The sequence below is a fragment of the Dama dama genome, chromosome 14, assembly GCF_033118175.1.
Source record: "Dama dama isolate Ldn47 chromosome 14, ASM3311817v1, whole genome shotgun sequence".
Lineage (NCBI taxonomy): Eukaryota > Metazoa > Chordata > Mammalia > Artiodactyla > Cervidae > Dama > Dama dama.
The window spans coordinates 55,042,328-55,068,431 of record NC_083694.1 but is presented as its reverse complement, the minus strand read 5'-3'; the positions used below and the strand labels follow the sequence as shown (position 1 = coordinate 55,068,431).

The 26,104-nt window shown below is 43.8% G+C and overlaps 1 protein-coding gene across 1 annotated transcript in view; it reads right to left on the bottom strand.

Annotated features, from left to right (window-relative positions):
* The window catches only part of BRINP2 (BMP/retinoic acid inducible neural specific 2), a 134,646-nt gene extending 113,267 nt beyond the window's left edge, over positions 1 to 21,379 (bottom strand). Inside the window, exon 1 of the mRNA XM_061161254.1 lies at positions 21,267 to 21,379. The gene's annotated coding sequence lies outside the window, so the exon portion shown is untranslated. The remainder of the gene's footprint in view (positions 1 to 21,266) is intronic.
* Between the last annotated feature and the right edge of the window lie 4,725 nt (positions 21,380 to 26,104).

The following is a 26,104-nucleotide window of genomic DNA, read 5'->3' as shown; positions in this document are numbered from 1 at the left end:
AAGCTTTTACACAGCAAAGAAAACCATAAACAAATGAAAAGACAATCCACATAATGGGAGAAAATATTTGTAAACAATGTGACCCACAAGAGACTAATCTCCAAAATATACAAACAACTCATGCAGCTCAATATTAAAAAACAACAGTCAAAAGTGGGCAGAATTACCCTTCAATAAAAAATAAATACATTTATTTTTTTTAATGTGGGCAGAAGATCTAAATAGACATTTCTTTAAAGAAGATATACAAATGGCCAAAAAGTACATGAAAGGGTGCCTAACATCATTACTTATCAGAGAAAAGCAAATCAAATCTACGATGGTCTCACACCAGTCAGAATGGTAATCACTGAAAAGTCTACAAACCTCTCCAGTAAATGCTGGAAAGGATGTGAAGAGGGAAACCTTCTATACTATTGGTGGGAATGTAAATTGGTACAGCCACTATGGAGAATAGGATGGATGTTCCTTAAAAAACTAAAAATAGAATTACCATATGGTCCATCAATCTCAACCCTGGGCGGATATCCAAAGAAAACCATACTTCAAAAAGATACATGTACCCCAAAGTTCAAAGCAGCATTATTTACAATAGCGAAGACATGGAATCCAGCTAAATATCCATTGATGGATGAAAGGAAAAAGAAAGTGTGGTACATATATATAAAGAAATATTATTCAGCCATAAAAAAAATGAAATAATGACATTTCATTATGGATGGACCTAGAGATTTCATACTAAGTGAAGTCAGAGGAAGACAAATACATGTGATATCACTTATATGTGGAATCTAAAAAAACATGATAGAAATGAGCTTATTTACAAAATAGAAACAGATTCACAGATTTTGAAAGCAAACTTATGGTTACCAAAAGGGAAATGTTGGTGGGGGAATGAATTAGGAGTTCAGGATTAACATATATACACTACTATATACAAAATAGATAAGCAACAAAGACCTACTATATAGCATAAGGAACTCTACACATATCCCATAATAACCTAAATGGGAAAAGAATCTGAAAAAGAATAGATATATGTACAGATGAATCACTTTGCTGTACATTTGAAACTAATAAAACATTGTAGATCAACTATAGTTCAATATAAAATTTAAGAAATAAATAAAAAGAAAGGAAGAATGATTAGTTAATAGTACCTGCTGTAAGGAACTCAGAATGACACTGACAATGAAGATAAACACTAATAACAATAACATTGATAGTTGTTATTTATAGAGCACTTATTTTGGGCCTATCACTGTGCTAAGCTCATTATTTCATTTAATTTCCACAATAATCCTTTAAAATATATATTAACTTTCTTATATTGATAAGAAAACAAAGGCTCAGAAAATTTAAATCATCGGCCCCAGATAACACAGCAGGAAAGTGGTTATTGTGTTGGAGTTTCAGTGCAAGACTCTTTCACCTCAGAATCCATGACTTTTCTATTGTTCTAATTATAGAACTTTTCCAAGCATATATAAAATTAGAATCATGTTATGAAACCCTCTGTATTCACTGCTCATCTTCAACCAACAACCATAAATCCATAGCCAACCTGGTTGTCAGAGGTCATGATTTTAACCACTTACTACATGAAGAAACAAGTGAAACAGAAATTTGACTCCTTATGAGCAGAGTCTACACAAAAAGCCTCCAGAAGGTCCACTTTGATTAAACTCCCCTCCTTTCCTTTCTCAACTCCTCACCAGCTCGTCATCCAGGTTTCATGTGAAGCCCCAGGGGATGGACTACCCTGTCCCTTCTCTGTTCCTAACCCTATGCTCAGGATTCGAGAGGCCTGAGGCAAAGGAAAGTTGAGTGCGCACTCATTTGGGTGAGTATATATGCTTAGGTTGGCAAGAAAGAACTTTCCACTAAGCCTCATTACACAGGGTTCAGAGTCCAGAGGAACAAGTTCAGGAAAGCAGACCCTTGAAGTACCCAAGGACTAAGACCAGGTATCCCTTTGGGCTTCTGGTGCCGGGGGCTGATGGTGAGCCTGGATGCACCATCAGCATTTGGGGGCTAAGAGGTGGGTACACAATACTATGGCTGGAAACAGCAGATGTAGGAAGTCACAGAACTGGGTATAAAAGGGGTGCTGGGAAGGCTTACTTCCTAAAGATGCTGATGTAATTTTGAGCAGCTCTTTCTAACAGGAGAACAAGTCCACGGAGGTCCCTGCTGCTGTCTTTCTTCCCCTGACTTCTCCAAGTGGTTGAGAGGAAGAATCAGGAATTTACATTAGACAGACCTAACTTGGGTTCATACCCTGCCTCTCGCACTTATGTGACCTCAAACCAATAAAAAACTTGCCTAAATCCCAGCTTCCTGATCTAAAAGGGGGCAGCTTGTATAGTGTACATTTGTAGGGTGTCTAACATGATGCCAAACTCCAATACTTTGGCTAGCTGATGTGAAGAACTGATTCATTGGGGAAAAAAACCCTGATGCTGGGAAAGATTGAAGGCAGGAGAAGGGGACGACAAAGGATGAGATGGCTGGATGGCATCACTGACTTGATGGACAGGAGTTTGAGCAAGCTCCGGGAGTTGGTGAAGGACAGGGAAGCCTAGCATGCTGCAGTCCATGGGGTCGCAAAGAGTTGGACACGACTGAGCGACTGAACTGAACATGATGCCTGGAACACGTTAATTCTCTGGGAATTGGGGTTGGAATGTTCTCCCTTTCTGTCATGTGACACTTTAGCATTCATTAATGAAGACAGTGTGGAAATCCCCGGTGAAATGTGCCTATAACTGATATTATTCATATTTTTACAAAGGAGGAAACTGAAGTAACAAGGAATCCTGATTGGATTGTAAGTCCCAGTGACCCACATCCCACTGGCATTTTGGAAGAGAGCCAGGATCTTGAACCCAATTCCCTCTCACTCTTCAATTCTTTCTCACTCTCCCGGGTCATAACTTTGACTTTCTGTTACGTCCACATTAACACCTTTGAAGGCACTGACCTGTTCCCAGTGTCTCCCACTGTACCGTGTCATCCTCAGGCTGTAATAGTTCAGGAGCAAGAAACTGAACACCTTCCCTTCCACAAGCACTGCAAGCCTGAGTGCTCAGTTGCTAAGTAATGTCCCACTCTTTGTGACCCCATGGACTCTAGGCCACCAGGCTCCTCCGTCCATGGGATTCTCCAGGCAAAAAGACTGGAGTGGGTTGCCATTTCCTCCTCCAGAGGATCTTCCCGACCCAGAGATGGAACTTGTGTCTCCTGCATTGGCAGGCAGATTCTTTACCACTGAGCCACCTGGGAAGCCCCAAGCACTGTATTTATGTCTATAAATACATATACACACACAGACACACAACATATGTATAGATGTATACATACAGTGTATGTACATCTATCATATATATGTGTGCTCAGTCACTACAGTTGTGTCTAACTCTTTGCAACTCCATGGACCGTAGCCCACCAGGCTCCTCTGTCTATGGAATTCTCCAGGCAAGAATACTGGAGTGGGTTGCCATTTCCTTCTCCAATATCATATGTGTGTGTGTGTGTATACACACACATATAATATATACATACATTGCTTATAGCAATGTAGGTATCATTAGTCTCTCTTCTCCTTTCTTTCTGTTAATATTAGAACCAAGGGCCAAGGAGGTGTTGTAACTTGCCAAAAGCCAGTATTGGAATTGTATCATCCAGCCAGCCCACCTTGGCCCTTCAGGGGTACCTCCCATGCTCAGGAACAACGAGGCAGTTGAGAGTAGGGTAGAGACACAAGGGCCAAGCTATTGCATTCCATACCAAGGTGTCAGCAGGATGGTCAGATTTTCAACTCAGTCTGACATTCCGTAGGCACAAAATTCTACACCTAATTGCTCTCCATGAATCATCATTGTCAGGTTGTTTTGCTAAGCATATTTTGTGTTTAAGTACAGCAAAATCTTTCAGAGGTTTAGGTGGTCATTATAATAAATTCTCTGATGAATAGGGGCAATGATCACAGGCCCTCATATATAGGAGAGAATCCTCAGGGACTGAGGTAGCATGGCTCCTGAACAGGCTATGTCTGCTGGAGCTGTTGTTCCTCCCAGAAATAAATTTCCAGAGGCTCGTTACTGGAGGAGAGGCTGTCTGATAGAGTCGATAACAGGCTCTAGAGGCAGATTGCCTGGGTTCAAATCCCACTCCACCACTCTCAAACTCTGGGATCTTGAGCAAATTACTAGCCTCTCAGTATGTCAGTTTCATCCTCCATGAATGGGGATAATAAAAAATATCTGATTCATGGCTTGTTCTGAGAAGTAAACAAGTTAGTGCATATTAAAAGCAAAATGCAGAGTCATGCCTGGGAAATAGTAAATGCTTAACAAATAATGGCTATTATACCAAACACATCTGCAGACGATGAGATATCCCCCACGTTTAGTATTTCCCTCAACTCCACACTCAACTTTGTTCATTCTCTCCTTGAGAAATTTAATTTGTAGTAGAGCTGGGCTGCATTATCACCCTTGCCCAGCAGGTATCACTCACCCCCTCGTGGCAATGTTCTCCCTACCAAATTTGTCACAATAAGCTTTTAGCAATAAAATAAACTTAAGGTCCAGACATACTGGAAATATTTGCTTAAACAAAAATGAAACTATTTCTTTATTGCAGAACTTTTCAGAACGTCTAACATGTTACATATATTGTAAACCTATAATCGTGATGGAGGGGATGGGCATAAGAGGGGAAGAATACTGGGTTCCCCAACTTTTCCAAGCCCAGAACCTTTTCTTCTACATGACATTCATTCACTGCTTAGGGGACATTAATGTTCTACCAAACTGAGTTGGATAACACTTCGTCTGTGTGTGCTAAGTTGCTTCGGTCATGTCCAGCTCTTTGCGACCCCATGGACTGTAGCCCACTAGGCTCCTCTGTCCATGGGACTCTCCAGGCAAGAGTACCAGAGTGGTTGCCATGCCCTCCCTTGCCTCAAAGTGTAGTCTTTATATCATCTGCTTGGTAAAAATGCAGTTTTCTGAATTTCACACAAGCCCTACAGAATCAGACTCTGAAGGGCTGAAGATTCTGCATTTTAACAAGCTCCCCAGGTGCACATTAAATTTTGAGAATGACGACCGTAAAGAAAACACAGCCCTAATTTTGGAATTCTATACATCTGAAATCTTGAATACTAAATTTTCCTTAATAGGAAGAATATTCATTAACTTCCCAGAAGCCCCTATTTTAATGAAAAGTAGGTACAGTGGGATAACTAGTGAGGTTTGTCTGTTGGTTTAATTGCATAAACAGTAAAGGTTTTCCCTGTGCTCGATATTGTGCCAAGGAGCTAGAGATGCAATGCCCAGACCCTGCCTTCAAGGTGTTTACTGTCTATAATTAGGAAGGGAACTGGGGACACTTAGGGCCCCCCGGGTGGTGTTAGTGGTAAAGAACCCACCTGCCAACTCAGCAGATGTAAGAGACAAGGGTTTGATCCCTGGGTTGGGAAGATTCCCTGGGGGAGGGCATAGCAACCTACTCTAGTATTCTTGCTTGGAGAATCCTGTGGACAGAGGAGCCTGGCGAGCTATAGTTCATAGGGTTGCGCAGAGTCGGACGTGACTGAAGCAACTTAGCATGCACACACGGAGACACTCTGCCTCCTGCCTGGAATCTCTGTAGGGCTTTGGCTGCAGTCACTCAGCAGTCAAGTTCACACAGGATGCAAGGGGCTCATTTTAACAATTAAAGTAAGGAGTAAGCATGTGTGCTCGGTTGTGTCTGACTCTTTGTGACCCCACGGACTGTAGCCTGCCAGGCTCCCCTGTCCATAGGATTTCCCAGACAAGAATACTGGAGTGGGTTGCCATTTCCTACTCCAGGGAATCTTCCTGACCCAGGGATTGAACTCTTGCATCTCCTGCATCAGCAGGCAGATTCTTTACCACCGCACCACCTGGGAAGCCTCAAGTGGGGAGAAAAAGAATTAATTTCTCTCTTAAGTGGCTCAGTCACAAATGAAGATGGGTGTGTGTGTGTGTGTGTGTGTGTGTGTGTGTGTGTGTGTGTGTGTGTGTGTGTGTGTGTGTGTGTGTGTGTGTGTGTGTGTGTGTGTGTGTGTGTGTGTGTGTGTGTGTGTGTGCGCACGATGAGAGTGGGAAGTAATGTGCAAGGAAACCTAACAGGGAGATGAGTTGGGGGAAGGAAAAAAAAAAACCCTGCTAACTCTGTTCAGTTTAAGGTGAGAAGTAACAGGAATAGAATGTCAAATTGCTGAGTCCTGCAGACCTAAACCAAAAGCCTTCTCTGAGCTGTTCAGCTTTTCCCCTCTACAGTCGTTAATTAAATATTGCCTAAAAATAAAGAAAAAAAATACAAAGGCTTTATTTTTTTTAGTTAAATAGAATGCATATCCTGAGACTATAATGGGGTATCTGGCTGACCTACACAGGCATGAATGTGGAGCAGGTCAATAGAGGGCTTATCTCTGTTTTAAACTTTTCATAATCACTCCTAAATTCATGTGTAGTTTTTAGAGCATTTTATTTTCATATGTAGTCTCTTTGCCCTAACTAGCAATAAATGAAAATATATGGAATTTTCCTTTCAGTATGGTTTATGCAGAACTATAAACCAGAGGATCAGATGATTCTAAAGGACATCCTATGTAGTATTTGAAATCCAAAAATCATCTACGTGTACAACAGGAGAACTGAGCAGGCAAAGCTCAGGAGTTTCCCCAAATCAGGGCAGCTCAACAATTTAGTGTCCTTTGCACTATTCTCCTCGTTTATCCAGGTGATATCTTTGTAATAAGCTGTTCACTCTCTTGCACATGAAGCTTGCTATATTGGTAGATTCCTAAGTCTTATCCTACCCCTGTCATCACAACAGTGTCTGTGTCCCCAGCTCAGTCATAGGTATCTCTATGATCAAATATCTGACTCCAGCACCTGAGGCCACAGTGAGTCCATTTTCCTTTTTCCCTCTGTTCTCCTATGTGGAGCAGGGCTGACACTAAATAAGAATTTAACCGTCTAAGAGCCCTGACAGAGCTATCACTGGCCCTGTGCTCTTCTGCTGTTTGCCTGAGCAAAATCCATCACGACTCTACATGCATATGGCGTGTGTCAACTGTTTTAAAATTAGCCAATTTTCCTAAGCATAAAAATGGATTTTTGTCATATCACACGAACCATATATCACAGAAACAAACTGGTTTTTGTTGTGGATTTTTTTCTTTCCAAAATGCATTAAGTCTTTTTAAGTCACTGCCAAATCCATTTCGCTCACTGCATTTTTGAGATACATTTAAAGAAACCAAGCAGAGGGGCAAAAAAGAAAAAAAAAAAACAAAAAACTCATCTAGTGCTGTCACCTGGAGAGAAATCTAGTTCATTATCAAGCCAACCATGCCTAAGAGGCTGGGTTGCTACACCTGCTTTTCAGTAATAAGTACTGCATATGTATGCTGCCCTGCACTGAAAGTTTGGGATAGGGCAAAAATAATTAAAATGGTAAAAAAAAAATATGGTGATAAAGAAAAAGATCCGTCACTTATTGAGCACTCTCTGTGTACCCCGACATTAAATGCTAATTCTGCATTATTTCGTTTCATACTCAAAACTATCCTGTGAGTACACAATACATCCATTTTACAGATGTGGAAACTGAGGCTTACATAGGTACCTTGGCAAGGTCACATACTTAGTAATGACAAGGCTTACCAATGACTTAAACCCAAGTTAGTAGTCCCTGAGCCTATTCTCTTGATGATTAGGTCATCTTATCTGTAAGTGAGAGCATATTCAACTTCTGGAGAGATAATACTGAGATATCAGTAAGCATCTAGGCCTATCTTATGCTGCAGCTTTCTCTTAACAAAGGTTATAGGGGTGTTGTCACGGGCTCAGTTGCTTTAGGTTCCTCTCAGTCAAAGAAATCCCCACTTAGCTTGGCAAGAGGAAGAGAAGGAGATGAGGCATCCTAGTCCTCCCACCAGGAGCACAAGGCACTGTTTCGAAGGACTGTGGATTAGAGCAAGCCTCTGGACAATTCTGTGCAAGGCCCTGCATGGTATTTCCAAACCTTGCTAAAGTCAAGAGTGAGGCAGCAAATGTACTGAATAGGCAGCTGTCAGTGTGGTCCCTTTTGAGGGGGCCTACAGTTCCTCTCAAAAGGGGGGGAAAAAAACACCAAGTCTCCTACTTAGGTTAAAATCTGTGAATTTCTCTTTCAAAATGCTCAAGTGTTAATTGAGAGGGCAGCACATTAAATCGTTATTAGTCATTAATACTTCAGCACAAATTAGTTGATCAGGTTACTGAGAGGTGTGAAGGGCCCTGAGGAAAAGATATCATTTTGACGGAGGTGATGGGGAGTTGAATGGGTGGGGCAGGGAGGGAGGGAAGGAGGAAGGACCATAGTATATCTCACTCACTCACACACACACACACACACACACACACACACACACACACACACACACACACACACACACACACACCCTCTGCTTTCCCTTTGGAGCCTGCCGGGACTGTACTCACAGGTAAGACTTTTAAGAAAGGTTCCAGCCACTCCTCAGCATCTTCCAGGCAAGAATCTTGCCTGCGCCTCCACGGCCAGAGGGCGTGTAACACAGCCGTCTGCCTCTAGGGGTCTCCAGTGCCCCGAGGCTTCAGGAGGATGCTGACCTTGCTCTGTTATCCCGCAGGGCTCACATCCCAAAGGGCGAAGATTGCGGAAAGGGAAAGAGGCGCGTGCTGGGAGCACCCCCCAGGACCCCCTCACCCGCCGGGAACAGTGCTCATCTACCTCCCCAGCTCCTGCCTGTCGGCGCATTTATAATATGCTAAATGGCTGAACACGGAGTGAGGGGGAGGCAGAAATTAACTGCCCCCGCACTCCGCACTGAGTGCTTAAGCATTCTTATACCTCAAGGGGATTCCAAGGACTTCCCTCTGCAGCCCCACCCGGCACTCTTCCCGGAAGCCCCATCTCAGCTATCTGACTACTCCAAAGCGGGAATCGCCGCAGGCTCAGCCCGGACTCGGCTGCTGCCCTCAGAGTGAGGGTCAGAGCAGGGTCCCCCCTGCTGCTGGGGCTGGACTCTGATGGCCAGACCCTCTCTGAGGTTGGGTCTGAGGGAGGGAAAGGACAGATAATGGACGAGGACCACAGCCTGGCTCCTGGGAGGCCTGGGTGTCCTATGAAAGCAGAGTCACTGAAGGCCAGAGGGTCCAGAGATTTTTTTTGGAAAATCTCACAACTGAGGAACATCGGGAAATGGAAGTAACTTTGAGAAAGGCACTATTCTTCCCCATCTACGCTTGAACAGGCTGCAGGGTTGGCAGCAAGACTCCGGTTCTCTAACCCATTATGTGTCTTGGGTTTGCATCCCAGCTCCACTAGTCACTCTAGCTGTGAGATCTTGGGTAACTGACTTAACCTCTAAGTATTCATTTTTTTCATCTTTATAGTGGGAATAGTGACATCTATTGCATGTGAAGGCTCAGTCACTCAGTCATGTTTCACTCTGTCACCCCATGAACTGCAGCCTGTCGGGCTCTTTTCCAGGCAAGAATGCTGGAGTGGGTTGCCATTTCCTCCTCCAGGGGATCTTCCAGACCCAGAGATCGAACTTGCATCTCCTGCATTGGCAGGCAGATTCTTTACCTGGGAAGCCCATCTATTGCAAGGGAAGTGGTCATAACTAAAAGATTGCATGACTGGTACATTCAGTGCCCAGCACTGTGCCTGACACACCACAGGCATTTGTTCATAGGTATTGAATTTCACACATGACTGAGAAGAAGAGGGATTCATCCTAGGCTCCCTTCACAGGTGTGTCAGCATTAATGATGATCTTATATTTTAAAATCAATTTTAGTAAATGAATCATAAGCCCAGTGTTTTAAAGGAGCTCTGTAGCACGGTGATTTTCAACGTGTTTTTAAACAGCCTTTAGGTCCCAAGGAGGTGTCTCAAGGATCACTTGCAGGTGAAGAAAGAACTGACAGGTGGGGAGGCTCCGGGCACCCAGACCTGCTCCAGGCAAAGACATCTGCTTTTATCTGTTTCACATATTGGGGTTCTGGGTAAGGATTTATTTGATTAATCTTCTACTGCTTTTTAAAAAGGTTAAAAATGCTGGCAATATGCCTTTGTGTAATTCAAGGAAACCTTTCCTCCAAGCATAAGGACACTCACCTCTTATTTCATTTGTTTTGCAAGCCTGCTCTTTTGAAAATGGAATACACCTGTATTCAGAAGCAGAGGCACTTACATTCAGCCCACACATCTTAAGTACCCAATATGTGTAAAGCATTGCACTTAAAACTTTGCAGCACCAACCTTTTGACCTGCTCCAGAAATACCCTGAGGGTTTAACAATGCTTCCATCCCACTCCTAACCGATTTAGCCTTGTCCTCAAAGCAGTTACCCCGACCTTGACCACAAATGTGCCCTTTCCCCTGCATGCTACCTAAGACAATGATCACATTGAAAGTCCAGTGTCGAAGAGCATGGGCCTTGGGATCTGATAGATCTGAGCTCAAACCTGAGCTCTGCCACTTCTAAGCTGAGTGACCTCAGGTTATTTTATGTCCCTGAGCTTAAATTTCTTCAACTATAAACAGAAGATAACAACCCTTCTCAAAGTGTTGTTAGATGATTAAATGAGTGATGCCTGGTGAGCACTTCACATGGTAACTGCTGCCAGCCAGTTCTGGATGCTCTGGCATCTAATAGCAAATACTGAAGCTAATACCTGACCCTCACTGATGGTAGCTAAATGCCATTTCTGTTCTCGAAGGAAGTCAATGTCTTGTGAGATTTAATACTTAGGGACACAAAACCAGTAGCTGTCATTTTCTCAATGCCTATTGCGTGGCAGGTACATTGCTGATGTTTTGCAAACATCGTCTTTAATCTTCATGATGTTTGTACTTCATGATATGAGGGGATATCCGCTTCATCTTACTATATGGGCAAACTGAAGCTCAGAGAGGTTGTGTAATATATCCAAGGTCACACAGCTAGCGAGTGACCAGGACTAGATCAAAGCCCAGTTTGTCCGACCCCGAAATCAGGAGCCTTTTCTCCCCACCTTGCTGACTCTCAGAACTTTTCCTGTGAGGAAAGCAGAGGGCATGGCACAGGGGCAAGAGTCTCTGGGCTTTGCCTTCCCCGATTTCAGTCTGTAAACAGGAATGATACTTCATAAGGTTATAGTAAAAAATTAAATGAGAAAATATAGGTTTCAAAAAAAGCCTAGTACAGTGTTTATCAAGCATGCTTCAGATGTATATTAAATAGGTAAGAACTTGCCCCCTCTCAGGTTTTATCTGCTCTCCAAATCATTTATTTTTTTAATCTTTTTACCAGAAATATTTATAGAAAAGATACATATGTATGTATGTGTATCTATGTGGAGTGTTGCATGTGAACATATATGTATATGTGTATATATGTGTATGTATATATACATATATATGAAAAATTATAGCACAGACTACCATCCAGGTCAACTGTCAGCATCTCAGAAACACTGCCCTCTGTATACCCCTCCCTGGTCAAATTCCCATTTCTCCCTCCAGTCCAATTCACTTCTTGTCTTGTTAAAAAATAATTTTCCTTTCCCCTTTCGCTCATGCCACTGGCGCCTCTCCAGCCTTTTTGCTGTGCCTGTGCCTGCCACTTAACTAAGGTTCTGAGTGACACGTCATTCACAGGAGAGACATGAAATCAAGTGGTTCGGCAGAGCAGGGACACACATGTGTGTGTATGAGCGTGTGTCCACACCTCCTACCTCTGTGGAGAGCAGCCAACCAGACATCCTATGAGATATGTCTTAACCCCAAAGACCAGAAGGACAAATGGACTGATGGGAGAGAGGTCTGCAAATATTGGGGCCATCTTCTGCTTCCTAGCACTTGCACTGTACCCCCCCTCCCCCAGCCCTGGACCAAATCTGGTACCTTCAGTGGTGGCGGATGGTCATTACATTACAGCCACCAGAACTTGGTTACTGAGTCCACAATTTCTTTTCTTTAGACCCGAGATTCTATCCCACCTGGAATTTCCAGGTGGTGCTAGTGGTAAAAAACCCACCTGCCAATGCAGGAGACATAAGAGATACAGGCTCCATGCCTGGATCAGGAAGATCCCCTGGAGGAGGGCATGGCACCCCACTCCAGTATTCTTGCCTGGAGAATCCCATGAATGGAGGAGCCTGGTGGGCTACAGTCCGTGGGGTCTCAAAGAGGCAGACACTAGCACACACACATGCAACTGATACATCCATTTCCAATTTAAATGTTCCCTTCTCAAAGACACCTTCCCTGACCACCACCTCAATCACTCTCTCCTACTGTACTCTATTTTTATGCTTTTCTTCATTATCAGCACTGAAAATATCTCATTTCTGTGTCTACATATTTCTCTTTACAGATATATAGTAATAAGCAATATAGACTCAGTATCTAAACTGGGTTAGAATGTCAGCCACCTCTTACTAGCTGTATAACTTTAGACAAATTGTTTAACCTCCCTGGGCTTCCAATTCATCATCTGTAAAATGGGAATATAAGATTTATTAAAATGAGAATGATAGAATCATGACATGAAGGCAATGAGTTAATATATGTAAATCCTTCAGTATAGGGCCTGACACATAAGTCCTACTAAAGTGTAAGAACTTCTGTGTAAGACAGATAAGGACTACACATAAAGTACCACTATTATCAGCTATGTCAATAGTAATCACTATTATGATTATCATCCCCTAGAGTGTAAGTATCTTGATGGCAGGGTTTTTATTTGTTATTCACTGCAGAACTCCCAGTGCCTAAGAAGAGTACCTGGCACATACAGTACCCATGATATTCTGAATGAGTAGTTCCTGACAAATGCATCTTAGAACTCCAGCGCCAACCGTGCCTCTGAGTGCAGGAGAGGGCCATATGAACAGATCACTGTAGTGTGCTGGGTATCGTACAAAAACAGAGTTTGAGTGAGATGTTCAGGGGTGTAGAAGAGGAGGCAGTTAATTCCTCATCTTGGGCAAGTCGTCTCTTCCATAAGGAGAGCATCCTTGTGGAGTGTTAAAGCTCAGTAACCCTCGGGAAACAGACCACAGGGCAAGGGAAGGTTCTCCACAAAAGCAACGCAGCACATCTAACAGCTTGGGATACTGAGGAAACTGCCTATAGTTCTGGTAGCTGGACTGAGAAGGGGGAAGGGAACAGAGAAATGGAGATGCTGCTGGACCAGATGGTGAAGGCCCTCCTCTTTGTGATGCTAACAAACTTGGGTTTTTCTCCTGATAGCAGTGAGAAGCCACTGGAGAACCATATGAAAGGAAAGAGCATAATGGCATTTATCAGTTCGAAAGATCACTCCAGCCAAACGAGAGGCTGGGTTGGCTAGTCCTTAAAAAAAGGAGACAGGGAGACCAAGTACAGGGCGAGTCCTGGTGAGAGGGGTGAGAGCCAGATAGAGAGGGGCTGGAGGAGTGGGGAAGGGGAGGATGGCTTTGAGAGATCGGCAGGAGGTAGATCTCCTTAAGTCCGAATTGATGGAATTGATTGGGTGTGGGGGTGGATTCAGATGGGTATATCTTCCCTTTTCTCCTTTGCCTTTCACTTCTTTTCTCAGCTATTTGTAAGGCCTCCTCAAACAACCATTTTGCCTTTTTGCATTTCTTTTTCTTGGGGATGGTCTTAATCACTGCCTCCTGTACAATGTCAGGAACCTCCATCCATAGTTCTTCAAATCCTCTATCAGATCTAATCCCTTGAATCTGTTTGTCACTTTCACTGTATAATCATAAGGGATTATATGATGTAGGTCATACCTGAATGGTCTAGTGGTTTTCCCTACTTTCTTCAATTTAAGTCTGAATTTGTCAATAAGGAGTTCATGATCTGAGCCACAGTCAGCTCCCAGTCTTGTTTTTGCTGATTGTATAGAGCTTCTCTATCTCTGGTGGCAAAAAATATAATCAGTCTGATTTCGGTATTGACCATATGGTGATGTCCATGTGTAATAGAGTTTTCTTTTGTGTTGTTGGAAGAGGGTGTTTGCTATGACCAGTGCGTTCTCTTGGCAAAACTCTATTAGCCTTTGCCCTGCTTCATTCTGTACTCCAAGGCCAAATTTGCCTGTTACTCCAGGTATCTCTTGACTTCCTACTTTTGCATTCCAGTCCCCTATGATGAAAATGACATCTTTCTTGTGTGTTAGTTCTAGAAGGTCTTGTAGGTCTTCATAGAACCATTCAGTTTCAGCTTCTTCAGCATTACTGGTTGGGACATAGACTTGGATTACCGTGATATTGAATGGTTTGCTTTGAAATGAAGAGATGATTCTGTCATTTTTGAGACTGAACATACGTACTATATTTCAGACTCTTTTTTTGTTGACTATGAGGGCTACTCCATTTCTTGTAAAGGATTCTTGCCCACAGTAGTAGATATAATAGTCATAGGAATTAAATTCACCCATTCCAGCCCATTTTAGTTCGCTGATTCCTAAAATGTCAATGTTCACTCTTGCCATCTCTGTTTGACCACTTCCAATTTGCCTTGGTTCATGGACCTAGCATTCCAGGTTCCTACGCAATATTGCTCTTTACAGCATCAGACTTTACTTCTACCACCAGTCGCATCCACAACTGGGTGTTGTTTTCTCTTTGGCTCTGCCTCTGCATTCTTTCTGGAGTTGTTTCTCCACTCTTCTCCAGTAGCATATTGGGCACCTACCTAGCTGGGGAGTTCATCTTTCAGTGTCATATCTTTTTGCCTTTTCATACTGTTCATGGGGTTCTCAAGGCAAGAATACTGAAGTGGTTTGCCATTCCCCTTCTCCAGTGGACCATGTTTTGTCAGAACTCTTCACCATGACCCGTCCACCTTGGGTGGCCCTACATGGCATGGCTCATAGTTTCATTGAGTTAGATAAGGCTGTGGTCCACCAACTTGATGGACATGAATTTGAGCAAGTTCTGGGAGTTGGTGATGGACAGGGAAGCCTGGCACGCTTCAGTTCATGGAGTTGCAAAGAGTTGGACATGACTGAGCGAATGAACTGAACTGGGGGTGAAGGGAGGAGCTGTGTGAGAGAAAGCAGAGGCCAGGACAACCTGTACTTCTTAATTTTGCCCCTGGGGGATTGGTTGTCCCATTAACCAAAGCAGGGAATTTGGAGAGAGGAATCATTGTGTGTGTGAAATGGGTACATAATGTGTTCGCCTATGAACATTTTAACCTTGGCAATTGTCAAAGTGAAAGATGTTTGGTTGGAAAGAATGTTGACATTTGTCATGTGCCTGGAACTGTGTTTGGCTTCTTATGTATTTCATCTCATTTAATATTTAGAACAGATTGAGAGATGGAGCATTATTATTTTTTTTATAAATGACAAAACTGAGGTTCAGTTAAGATCGCTACTTTGCACAGTGAACACTGAAGAACAGTAGGTAAACCAGTTTGATTAAGCAAGATTGAATGAAGTGCATATAAAGAGAGGGACCAGAAAATAAAGTAATAAAGGTAGTTTAGGGGCAGATCATCGAAAAATTTGAATTGAGATATTAACCATCCCACAGGGATGTTGTGAAAATTGGTTGAGAGAAAGCTTAGAAAGCATTTTGTAAACTATAGAATGCTGAGCAAATATGAGGAATTCCAGTTGTGGCCAAACCTTATTGCAACAAATAATAGTAAAGAACATAGCAATGAGTGGACTTTAGTGTTCAAATCTGTACTTATTAAATAAAATTCAACAATTATGTCTTCTCCCCATTCTTCTTACTGATAGGTCCACAAAAGAATCACTAACACATAGCAGTGACTTTTCTTTCTCCCCATCAAACCATCAACATATTTTGTTTGAAGGAAAACTCTCCCAAGAAAAGATGATGATATGGTAGGCATGAGAAGGAAGAAGGGGATTTGAAAGTCAAACAGATCCAGCTGACCCCAACTACTATGTCCTCACACTTTAGAGTGAGACCCTAAAGATATTTAACTTGGATATTTCTACTGTCAGGCAGAAACACACAAAATATTAGGATAAAATTCCTAGGCCTCCTACCTGCTAATTGTTTCCATGTGAACTGGGAGTGGCAAAGCTCTACAAATGCTTAAGACTGGGCTGAGTCACAGTTGATAAGGTCACCATCAAACAAGGCAACTTAAGCTATCTATGCCCTCCTTGATTTTTAATTTTGGAAATACACGACACTCTCTGGGCTGCTCACCATCCTTCCATCCAAGTTCTCTCTTTTTGTGTTTCTGGCCCCTCTTGTTTCAAGCCTCTGTTCTTTCTTCATATTAACTGTCACTCCTCTGCAAAACTAGACCAGCACTGCCCAAAAGTAATAGAATGTGAGCCACATAGCCACATTAGAAAGTAAAGGGAAATGGGTGAAACTAATCATAATATATCTTATTTAACCCAATACATACAGTGTAATTTTAATGTGTAATCAATATTAAAAGAAACCATGGTATTTGACACTCTTTTCCTTTAAGCCATGTCTTCAAAATTCAGTGTGAATTTTTACACTTTCGACACTCATTGCAAGTGTTCAAGAGTTACATGTGGCCAGTGGCTGCCATATGAGTCTACAGTGTGGGGCAGAGCTCAGTCCTGGGAGGTATCAGATTGCCCACCCTTCACCTAATCCAGCATTCCAGGTATATTTATGTTTCACATGAGCTTCAGTGAAAGGAATGATGGAGCATTTGGCTGTTGAGAATTCCATACTGTAATGATGTTCCTCAACTTAATTTCCATCTGCACGGCAGAGCAATAGTTTCCAGAGGCAGCAGCCTGCATCCTGGCTGGTGAAATGAGACCCATCCCTTGCAGCCCCCAGGCTGAAGGACAACTGGGCCGCCTCTCTTCACTTCCAAAGGAAGAGGCTTTGGCCCATTCACTAGTGACTAGTGGCCCAGTCACTAACCACATGCCCATGGGCCTGGACCTCTAGCTTAGTCCCCACACATGGCAGGCAATACTTGAGAATAAAATAGAGGGCCTCTATCCCACCACCCAGCTCAGGGTCACTTAACATAGGAAACAAAGGTGACAACAAAGCCTAAGGGAGAATTTTCAAGAGAAAGTACATATCCCTCAGGACTTGTCCTCAGAGTGAACTCCTGGGGCTAAGCGATCATACACCCACCAGGTTCTTGGGGACTTTCCTTTTGACCTGAAAGCCTTGATGAAGTGACTTTAGGTAAGTCATTCCGTTCTCAGTGCCCCACTGGAATTTTGTCCGTGTCAGAATGGGGCCACTCAAGCAACCAGTGACAGGTAGAGTGAATGAAGTTCTCGAACCAAGTGAAGGCTGAGGAATAGGGTTTCACTAGTTCTGTGTTTGCCTTGACCCCTTCGCTAGAAAATAAGGCCCATGACTAGAGCCAGTGAGTGTGGCTGTCAGGTCGAGCCATCTCCGGGTGCCAAGCAGCCCTTGGCCCTCCCTTGGCTGGCAGGCTGACTCCCCCCTCTGCAGTTCAGCTGAGCAATCACAGTTCCTCGTGGTACAGCTGCGGGCAATACTGCACCCACCCTCTTGCTTTTGTGGCCTCCTCCTTGGTGACTGCTACAGCATATGTTTTATTAAAAAGGAAAAGGAGGGAAGATGAGAGGTTATGTACATGGGCACGCTCAAGAATCTTAAGACGGAAAATCTTCTCAATGTTAAATGCCTGAGGGCTTTGGCATTTTGCCGGCTCCAAGTAAACCCCAATAGGGATATTTGGGTGGGGAAACAGGAAATGAAGGGAAATCAAGGCTCTCTCTCGGGAGATTCTCAGTCTAAAAAAAAAAAAAATATGAGAAGATTTTCTCATATTCTCTTGAAATTTGCCTACTTCCCCCCCACCAATATCTTTTCTCCAAAATTTTTGATATGCTGTTGATAAGCTCTCTGACCTTGAGCACTATTTTCCCCATAATATATGCATTAGACTTGAGGGTGGGTAGAAGGCTTAGGTAATTTTCAGTGTCTAACGAGATGTCCAACATTCCAAATCCCTCCATCTCATGTGAGGGCAGCTTCCTCTAGGCCACTCTATGCTTCAAGTAATTAACCCAGATGTATGCAGTTACCAGGATCCAAGTGGAGAAGTGGCTTAGTGCAAATCCCATGGAAACATGCAAGCCTTGAAGTTTCCAGCTTCCTCAACTGTGCTGCAGTGAGCCTCTCTGTCAGCTGGGATCTTTTTACCATCTCTCCCTCTCCAAGCAAATCCCACTCTATCCCCCAAGACACAATTCAAATTTTCCTTCCTTGGAATACTGAGAGCTCTTGTTATCTGTACAAATCGACTGTAGATGAATTAGGTCAGCCTTGTGAATTTCTTGTATTGAACAGCTGTTTAGAATGTATGTTGTCATTTACCTTTCCCCCAGATGTAAGCCTATTTTCCTAACTAGAATGTAAGATCATTGAGGGCAAAGACAAGGTCTTACAAGACTTTGTATCCCTCATAGCTCTTAGGTCAGTGCTAGAGGCAAAGCCCTAGGTCACTGCGGCCTCCCATTCCTGCAAATTACAGAACAGCTGAGTCAAATCATGGCTACCACAATTAAACCATTCCCTAGGAGATATCTGGAGAGCCTGGGGGTGACTTAGGAGTGACGAGATCCAGATCCCATTCCATAGTTTCCCTGAATTGTTCCAGAGTAAACTAGTTCATTTTCCAAGGTCCTCTGCCCTCCTTTTTCCAAGAAGGAGGCTAAACTCATTCTAGCTCTACTTCTTAGGGTAATCAACAATAAATGAGAGCATAAGGCAAGTGAAGATTAATTGGATGAACTCCCTAAAATATCTCTAGCCCTTTGGAAAAGTATGCCATTGTAAAATGTATACACAAGGTCTTATTATTTAAGAGAAAGAGTTGAATCACCAAAAATAGTCTGCACAGTGGAGAAAACAAAACACTAACCGGGAACCCTCAACACTAAGCATCCCACTCAGCAGAAAGTGCCCACACAGATGTCCCCAGTCCCTCCAGATTACTTCTTGTTTGTGAGCTGGGGAGGGATTTTGGAGCACCGTCTCAGAGGGGATGGTTTTTGTGCGAGGCTCCCCAGTGGCCAGCCTGTGTCTTGGGAAAGGGGATCAGAAGGAGTTGATGACGCACGGATGTTCTTTGCCCTCTGTTCTTGCTCAGTAAACAACCTGTTAGAAGGCCAGAAGGGAAAACCCAGAGGATGATCTTAAGGGCCTAAATGGGGGAAGACGTCCCCCATCCCTGAGTCTGGCCCAATGCTAACAGAGCAGGAACCCTCCTCACTCCCAGCCCATCCCTCCTTTCCTCCTTTCTTATGGCCACACTGCAGCACACATCACTCCATTCTGGGAGACAAAGCCAGCCCCATTTTGGGGGAGGAGTGAGAAGCAAGAGTCTGGGATGCTACTGTCTTCTCCATAGCTGCAGAACAGCTGTTAAACCCTTTGGTGCCAGCTGCCCTCCAGCCGGGAAAACCATGGTCTGATATTTGCTTCTTCCTCAAACATTTCACAGTATCCAGGCTCTCTACCAACTCAAAATATCCCACCTTGAAGGAACAAAGCATGCATTTTTGCCCACAGTAGGCAAGTAGTCAGAAGATAAAAAGAAGGTATACACACACACACACACACACACACACACACACACACACACACACACATATGTGTAGCAGCAGCTGTGATAGAAAATTTCAGGATCATTTTGACAGCAGTGCTTGGTCATGCCCCCAGTGCTGCAAAGCAACTTATTTTGGATGGAAGGGAACTCCAGAGGGTCCTGCCTTCAACAAATAACATACACATAACTGTGTGAAACCAAGAGGGAAAACACACAAACTCCAGAATCACTTTGCTGTTGTCTGATGTCATCAGACTGCCCCCCAGGGGATTTTGTAAAATACTTTAGCTTCTTGGTTAACACTGGCAATTGCACGTATTCTAGGAAGCATGGTCAGAAAGAGAATCTCTTCGCCCTGCACATGTCTGGAGAAGACTGAGGCAGAAATACTTGACTTACAATATACCTTTTATTCTCCTGATGGCTCTATGCTGACAGATCATTGTCCCTGCTGGATGAGGCTCAGATTGCCCAGCTAGAAGCCTGGCCTGTTATAATTGCTCTCCTTTTAACAAAAACATTTGCTTTTGCTCAGGGCACCTGACTCCCAGAGCAAGGGAGAGCACACACACAGTTCTTTACGGAGGGGTCTGTTCAATCACGTTACAGTGCATTAGCTTGATTATTAGTTAATATTTGGCTTAGGTCTATATACCCTGGATAAATATGTACCATGCAGAGGGACTGCTTGGTGAGCAGAAAACTCCTCTGGGCTGGAAGAGCAGCTCCCAAGTTCATGTTCCTACTAGGCAGGAACACCCCAGGCATTTGGGGCCTGGGCAGGGAGTTGCACATGCATGCTGCTTCTAGAGGCAGCCTGCTTCCTTCATACAGCTGTGAACAGGCGCGCACACACACACACACACACAAACACACACACACCATAGGCAGCATTATATGTGTACCCAGAAAGATGGCTAGATAATCTGAGCATGCCCCTCCTTCCAGCATAGCAATTCTCTCCCCAGTGTCCCCAGCAAGCTACCAGGTTCAACTCAATCAGTGGGGTTCCTGCTGCCACCCTAGGGAGACTATTTGCAACCCACAGGGTTCACTCTTCAATCTTTATTTTTTCCTGGCTGCATGTGCGTGGGAGAAAGAGACAGGCCTCTACAGACATGCCAGGGAGCTCTATGGACATGTGAATAGAGCTCTAGGAACGTGTGGATATCTGTGAACATGTGGATCATGTATGCCGACCTCAGCTCTTGGGGGTCCGTCCCAAACATAGGGAACCGTGTACAGTCCAATCCAGCATCCACTGGGCAGGCAGAAGTCCTTGTCATCTTCTGCAATTATGCAGCCTGACAGGTTTTCTGAAGCTAATGGGAGTTGCACTAACTTTGAGGACTTAAACCAAGCAAAAGCAATATAGGTCAGGCAGAATGCCCAAGTCGAGTGACAGCCAGCAACACCAGGAGGCAATAACAGGACGGTCTCAAGCTAAACCCCAAAGTCCACTGCTCAGCTCCACAAGACAGAAACTAAGAGGCGACGGGGATCATTCCCTCTGCCTGCAACTGCCAGGCACCAGGGCAAGAGGACTGTAGGGGAGCAGAAGCATCCCCTTACCAAGAGACACACCAAAAATAAGTAAAAAGGGGGGTGGAGAAAAACCACCAACCCCCCTGCACTGTTACCTTGAGTCCTGCAAGAGCCCTCTCCTTGCTCTATCAGCTGCTCCCCAAACCTCCACCGCCTGGGAGGAGACTCCTGAAAGGTTCCAGGTTTTTGTGCAACATCTCCAATGGCAGCTTTCCAAAGTTTTTACTTCATGATGTCTCGTGGCTCCTTCTCATTTGGGGGAAACGTGAATGCCTCCCCCTCAGCGTGTGAAAGGGAGCGGATGTCTCTTTTCAAATCTTCTTGCTCCCCGCTTTGCCGCTGCCGCCGCCGCCGCCGCGCCGCCGTCAGACCACTTGCCTGCTGCCTTCTTCCAGCTGAGCAGCCAGGATGCCCGGCATCCACAGCATGTTTGAAGTGGGGCTCAGACGCTGGGTCGGGGCGCTCGTGGGTGGAGAGGGAAGGAAAGTACCACCCCCGACCCGGGGAGTCCTCTATCCCTGCACCGAAGAGAAAGCCAAGCTCGTGCCTTCCTCCCAACTCTATAGAGACTCACTCGCCCTGTCTCTCTCCCGGAATTGCTGCCTTGCCCATGGGTCGAGACAGTTCCTCCAGCTTCACCACTCCCTCGGCTGCCTGCAGACCTGCCCGGACGCTCGCGGCGCACGGCAGGTGCACATTCCCGGGCAAATGCTAACGGTGTCCTCCGAGCTCAGCGAAGACGCTGCCCGAGCAGCCGCGGGCAGGGCAGCTTCCGAGGCGGGCGGATTCCATCCCAGGCTGTAGCCCAGCGTGTGCCCGCTCCGACTCCGCGCTTTTCACCTAAGCAGTTTCACCTGCAGACTCACACACCAGATGAGTGTCTTAAGATAACAATGCTCCCCTGCCTGCCTCTCGCTTTCTGTCTTATGCACGTAGGTGGGCAGCCAATGAGACGCAGCGCCACACTCCCCGCGGGCGCCCATTGGCTGGAAGGCTTGACTGGGGCGGGCTCGGGGCCTCCCCGGCTGTCTTCTTTGGTTAGCAGGCTGGCTGGGGTACCAACTCTGTTAACCCTCCCAGCTTTGCAGCAGAGACTTTTTTTTTTTTTTTTTTGGTATGGATAAGGGAGCCTTGGGTAAATTCATGACTGGGGAGTTGGATAGTCGAAGAACGCTGAGGAACAGGAAGAAGCTTGGAAGCTAATTACATTTTCTTCTGTTCTTCTGAGTTTCCATAATCATTTGTCCCAGACCATTTTGTTTGCTTGCTTAACTAGAACTCGCAGAGATAGGGACCCATTTGAGCCATTTTCCTTCTAATTTGAGGTTTCATTTGGTTGTTTTGTGCATTTTAGCCTCTTGGTCATGGTCCTGAATTACTTAATTAGAAATCACTCCCCAGGTGAGATATTTATCTCAGTGTATTTTCTCCCTCTCTCACATACATGTACACACATCATAGATCAAGGAAAGAGAGGCAAAAGACAGCAAGAACTCGGTGAGCAGATAGAGAAAGAGATCTAGAGACTCTGAACAGCTACATCAAGAAACATTATGTGCCCAAACCAGGATTGTGAAGACAAAGGCAAAGAAAAGAACTTCAGGTTTCTGGGGCGACATTAAGAGGAAAAAATGTCCTGCTTCCCCCAAAGTGAACTGTTTTGCCTGTGGTGTTTTCCTTCTGCCTGCCTCCATTCACTTTAGTGTGTGTCAGGAAGAGGGAATCTCCACTTGGTTTTTAAAGGAAGACTAGAGAAGTCAGAACAGGAACACCCTTGTTTCTGTGTTTCTGTGAAGCAGGTGCTGTTGCTGAGCCTGTGAATTGAGAGAAGAGAGAGAAAAAGGAAGAATGAAAGAGAGAGAGAGAGATGGGGGTGGGAAGGAAAGAGTAAAGGAAAAAAATATTAACTTTGAATCACAAAATATGAAATATAGTTCTAAATGTCCTAATGAGGGTGCAAAACTGAATTAATATTTCCAGCTCACTAGCATACTGCATTGAATTTTGGCAGAGCATGGGCGCGTAATAGTTGAAGAAAGAATCCAATTCAACAGAAGAGCTGGGGATTGGAGCTGGCAAAGGGATGTGAGGGGTTCACACTAATTTGTGTGATGGGGGAAATATGGAGAGGAAAATATGAAGTCAGAAAGGGAGAGACGTGTTTCGATTTAGTTTCATTTAAAAATGGAGAGCAACATTAAGGATTATTTTCATAAAGAAGCAGAAAAAAGAAAAGCATGCAGAGGTTTAATGAATGTTGAAGTAGTATATACCAGGATTATCTAAAAAGCATCAGGAAGCCAGATGTTCTGAGTGAATGGGGAAAATGAGGAATATTCTTCCCATATATACCCCTTAGCTCCACTCATCTCTTTCACCTCTACTCCCTCCTCTGCATCTTTTATAGCTTTGACCTTCCCTCTTCCGTATTGTAGGTATCTTTTTGCCTAAGCTACAAAACATGTCAGAGAGCAGTCCCCAGGATAAAACATGGAAGTGGACCAGTGAAAGTCTAAATCTGTTACTGTCCAACTGCTAAGATATTTACTCCTGTGCTTCCTAGAGACAGAGGCCCCCTGAACTTTCCCTGGCGAAAAGACACTAAATATGGAGACTCTGATAAAATAGTAGAAAGGAGTGGGTAAAGGAAAGGAGAAGTTGAACAAATGACTACCAATCTTGAGGGAAGGAAAGTTAAAATCTCCAAAGCCTCTAAAGAAGAAGGAAAGCGGGTATAGAGTTGAGAGACAAGAAAACAACTTGTAAAAAGAAAAAAATTGCATCTGCTTTCTTCTCCTATAGGGTCCAAAGCCGTGTAAAAAACAGCTTAGCAAGGTATACTAGACATTACTAGACCACAAAGAAAGCTGAGCACTGAAGAATTGATGCTTTTGAACTGTGGTGTTGGAGAAGACTCTTGAGAGTCCCTTGGACGACAAGGATATCAAACCAGTCCATCTTAAAGGAAATCAGTCCTGAATGTTCATTGGAAGGACTTATACTGAAGCTGAAGCTCCAATACTTTGGCCACCTGATGAGAAGAGCTGACTCATTGGAAAAGACCCTGATACTGGGAAAGATTGAAGGCAGGAGGAGAAGGGGACGATAGAGGATGAGATGGTTGGATGGCATCACTGACTCGATGGATATGAGTTTGAGCAAGCTCTAGAAGTTGGTGATGGACAAGGAGGCCTGGCATGCTGCAGTCCATGGGGTTGCAAAGAGTCAGACATGGCTGAGCAACTGAACTGAACTAGATATTACAAAGTCCACGAGTGTACAGTTTGATATATTTTTGCCTATACATGCGTCCATGTGACCACTACCCACAGCATTTCCAGGAAGCTTGTCCTGACATTCTCAGTCTAAACTCCCCTCCCTGCAGAGATAACCACTATTCTGACTTCCAGCATCAAAGAGTAATGTTTCCTGGTCGTGAATTTCATAAATATTGTATCTTAGAGGATATGTTCTTTTGTGTCTGGTTTCATTCCCTTATGTCTGCAAAATTCATCCACATTGTTGCACATTATTTTTTATTTCTGTGTAGTATTCCATCACATGACTGCATGCTGTTTATTCATTCTCCTATTGATGCATATTTGAGTTGTTTTTATTTTTCTTTTACATGAGTAAACATGCAATTAATCTTCTTGTACATTCTTTTGGTGGACATATTGTTTATCCTGGGTATATGTCAAAGAGTATTAGTCACTTTATTTGCTTTTGGTTACTGCATGGGAAAAAAAACTCATGAAAAATGTTCTGAAGCCCATTTTCTTTCTGAAATAATTGAAGAGTGGCAAAGGCTATCATTCATGAGCACCAACTGTCTAAAATGCTATATCCTTTATATACACATTCTCATTTCCTTCTCACACCTATTCTAAAAAGCATGTGTTATTGTTTCTGTTTTGCTAATAAAAATGTTCTATTTTGCTAATAAAAATGTAAGACACTATGTTGGGAAATGGCCACTGACCTTCTAAGGTTGTGTGTGTGTGCGCACGTGTGCATAAGGGCTCTGTGAAGGGACCTATGGGTAAAGGGAGTGATGGAAATTCTCACTTGATGGAAAGTCTCACTTCATAGCTAAGGGCTGAGTTTCGTCTGCAAATAAGAGACAATCTGGAGAATACTGAGGAGGGGTGGGCAGAATGGCATGGGAGGAGTAAAAATGAATTGCGGGCTTTAATTTGGTGGGGATGTGTTTGCCTGTTGTGGGGGAATTGGGAATGGGACAGTGTAATAAGCAAAACATCTAAGAGAATAAATAGTATGAAATTTGGAAGAGTTTTTGAATTTCCAAACTAAGGTGTTTGAACTTTATCCTGTGGGAAAAGAAAAACTTTAGAATGGCATGAGGAGAGGAAGAATATCATGACGATCAACCTGGTAGCTGTGTAGGAAAAGAGTTTAAAAGCAGGAGAATCATTCAAAAGCTATTATGAATCAGGGAGCAAGGCCACTGGAGCTGGAATGTGGAAGCTGGACCTCAGGAAGAAAGTCAGGATTGGAGATGACAGAACCTGCTATTTTATAGTGTCTTAGTCAATATAAGTATTTGTACTTATATAATCTGTGGCCTGTGGGGATGGGCAGAGATCAGTGGCCCCATTTTATTGAGGGGGATAATGAAGATAAGACTAGCCCAGGTTCAAACTGATTTGTCTCTAGGACGATATGCATGTTTAAAGTGGTATTAAAAGCTGCACTGATGGATATGTAATAATAAACATATCTGTTATTAATATGCTAAAGTAATAATGTTCCAGGCTCACCTCCAAATAAGCAAATTATGGAGTTCAGACTTGACTTCAGGTCTATTGCTTCACTACATCATGTTGCCTGTATACAAAGGTAGTTATTTAGATGTATACAAACTTCTCCCAGTCCCACTTAAAAGTAAAACATCGTACAGAAGAGATGATCT